The following is a 3,226-nucleotide window of genomic DNA, read 5'->3' as shown; positions in this document are numbered from 1 at the left end:
TGTTCTTGCAATGATAAGCATGTTAACTAAGATTGCAACATTTCTTAAATGGCAGGAAACTGTCAAAGACTCTAAGAAGTCTTTGACTAAATTAATTTAGTATTGAAGAAATGTTTAAAAAGAAAAACATTGGGGGAGAGAAATAAACAAAACAAGTTTAAAGTAAAATTCTCAATGTTTCAGAAATTTTTAGATAAATATTCCATGTGCTAAAGGTCAATCCACTTCTTTTAGCCATCAGTCTGATTGAAAAGCTGCAAATCCCACAACTTCTAAGAAGATTTCAAATACTAGTTGCTGTCACACAATCTGGAATGTTCTCAAAATACAAGTCTGTTTAAAAGTACTTTGGTGTTTTCAGTTGTGATCATAGATGCACGTGTTATTTAAAAAAACAATCTTCCATTTTGGATTAAAGATATCAACTAAACCACTTCAAACCTGCTGGGAGAGTTGAATTTTTAACCTCCCTTATATTTACTTAACTTTGCTTGGGTAGAAGCTACTTAACATATTTCTGATGACCTGCATATCATAGGTACCTAGAATGAAATCAAATAAGGGGTTTTACCATTTTCCCATTTTCCCTACAGTCAATAACTTCAGAGATTCTTGTTAGTTGACCAACTGCAACAGTCTAAATATCTTATAATTTTTAATTCCATAGTTTATATGGAAGGAAAAAAAAATACAGAAAATAAAAATAGCAATCCAAATTGAAAAGGTGACTTCATGAGGCATACAGAATTTTTAGCTTGTTTTAGTAGCCTGTGAGAAGATGAAATTAGACCCCAGTAGTTTTCATTTTGCCATGGACTGGTTAGAGAAGTATGCCACTCGTGATTAGAGTATGTGAACTGCTGTTTTTGAGGAGCTCTGACATTCTGTGCGCATAAGAGGAGACATCTCAGACTCTCTTGTTACAAAACAAGGCCTCAGAAATGTAGGGTGAAACTCTCCTGCCCTGCAAAGGTCTACCAAGCAAAAGCCAGCAGCCTTTCCAGGACAGATTTCTTCAAATGCTTGTAGGAGAATCTGTTGCCTACAAAAATAAAAGCATTCATGTCTCAGCTTGTTTCTACATTTTGCCCGAGATCTGGCAGTGATCATGGTGTTATGTATGGTGATTGCATTGACACTGTGCTCTCTGAGCACGGGTTTCTGTCTAGTTTCACTGGAATCACACTGAGCAGATACATTTCCTTTACCTAATGAAAATATATAGCCCCCCACCTCCATGGTGCCCACCAGGAAGCACGGGTGGCTGTCACGGGGAGAGGACACTCTGTCCCCACTCCCCCTGCTCCTTCCTGAGCTGCATTTGCGTGACTTTCACAGGCAAAGTCAAACCTGGAAAGTGTGGACTCATTAACAGATTACTCTCAAATTCTTAGGCTGAAAGTCTAATAAACATGTCTGGAGAACCATTTTAAAATAACAGCTCCTGGACATGCCACCGCCAGAAGCTAATTCTCATTCAAATGAAACAACGTGAATGAGACTCTGGGCTGCTTTATTAGGAGTAAAATCACTCAGGCGTGGCATTCAGCTTTGGTCCAAAATGAGCTTTCTCTCACCGAATGGCTTCCTTTAGCAGGGTAAACAGTGGCCACCTGCTATTCTCTGAGCTGCAACCAAAGCACAAGGAGCACTTTTTTATTTTAACTAGCTTGCAGCCTGAGTTGCATATGCCCATGGATATTAATCAGCAAATTTAGAGCTGTAGTGCTATCAAAAAATGTAACATTTTAAATTTATTTTCATAAAGCACAGGGTCAAAGTGAATGTTAATCTTTAACGGGATGAAAATATGTCATTTCCTTGTGGGAATTAAAAAGTAGACATAATCTATAACTGACTTAAAAAGTAGACAATAAGGCAGTCAGCTTTATCCAGGAATAAAATATTTGGCATTTTAGAGGAGTATTTTCTATGAATTATTCAAAACAGAGATAGAACTATGCCTCGGCTGTGAAATTATTTCCTGGCATTCGTCAAAGCTCTTTTCCACTAATTAACTAAATATCTTCAATCAGTGATTTCTGTGTTTATTTATTAAATAGGCCACAATACATTGCAAACCACATTGCCAAGTTGTCTTTTATTTTAAAGAAATAATATTTAGAATCCCCAATTAGAACGCAAGCTGTTGAATTTCAGGGTGCCATTCAGGTATTGGTAGAAATTACTTATCTCAATGTTTATATCTTAGTCTCCTGCTACCTGTGGTGAGAGTCGCACTTTGGAATTCAGTATTTTGTGTCTTAGATGATTTCTCTATTTAAAACCATGAAAATTATTTACAAAACATGATCCATAGGTACCTTAAACAGTTGTTTGACTGGTCATTGTTTTTCCATAGTTTAGTCTTCCAAAGTGAAATAGGCAGGGAAGTTTAAGAGTATCACTATTTCCTATAAAGAAAGAGAGCATAGGTCCTGACATGCACTGGGAAAAATCTTTTTAACTTTAATTGTGTTATGCAAATATAAAACTGGAGTGGTAGCAAGTTACTTTTCCTCTTTTTAATTATGGTTTAGGTGTAATGATTGTTTCAGGGCTTGCTAGTGAGTTGCAATGTTTATGAATTGTTACTTATTAATATAATACTTCAAAAGTTAAAAATGCTGCACAAAAATACACACTTCTGCAGAGAAATCACTATGTCCCTTTGGACAAATAATAGCCACTTTCTGTGTAAAGACAAAGCTACTGTTCAACAAGGCACAGTGCCACTACACAGCAGAGTAATAAACTGAGGACCCAACTCTCCCTCTTAACGACAAAAACCTGCTTTCGTCCCCTTTCTTCTGCCTGCTGGCTGCCATCTAAATAAGGTTCATGTTCAGATGCTCACAGGCCACCACTGCTTGGGATTTCTGGTTGGACTTAGGCTGGAGGATGTGATTTTTTTTTTTTTTTGTCAGGGTAGTAACATTGACCATGTTTCCCAGACTCACTGTGTTTTGTGTACATGGATGAGGAAGTAAATGTAGGTGTTGGGGAGCTGTGGCATGCCTGGAGAGGGGCTGGGGCTCCAGGGCTCCCCAGGAGTGGGCAGGAAGAAGCGGCCCAGAGAGCAGGGGACAGGACAGGCTCCGTGGGGATGGGGATGGCCAAGGCTGGGTGGGACATTACAGGGAAAAAAAATGATGAAAAAGTATGATTGTGATATTTGTCTTTAGAACAAATATTTCTAGGTGGAACACCAGCAGAAAGGAGACAG

At 38.2% G+C, this 3,226-nt stretch overlaps 1 long non-coding RNA gene across 1 annotated transcript; it reads right to left on the bottom strand.

Annotated features, from left to right (window-relative positions):
- Positions 1 to 398: 398 nt before the first annotated feature.
- LOC137484328 (uncharacterized) lies at positions 399 to 2,728 on the bottom strand. Its single transcript, XR_011004838.1, has 2 exons — positions 2,325 to 2,728; positions 399 to 1,042 (listed from the first exon to the last, which is right to left on the bottom strand). It is a non-coding gene; the product is annotated as an uncharacterized lncRNA (long non-coding RNA).
- Positions 2,729 to 3,226: the final 498 nt, after the last annotated feature.

This window comes from Anomalospiza imberbis, chromosome 1 (assembly GCF_031753505.1).
Source record: "Anomalospiza imberbis isolate Cuckoo-Finch-1a 21T00152 chromosome 1, ASM3175350v1, whole genome shotgun sequence".
NCBI classification, from domain to species: Eukaryota; Metazoa; Chordata; class Aves; order Passeriformes; family Viduidae; genus Anomalospiza; species Anomalospiza imberbis.
The sequence above is the reverse complement of the archived record's forward strand: the minus strand, read 5'-3'. Positions and strand labels throughout refer to the sequence as shown.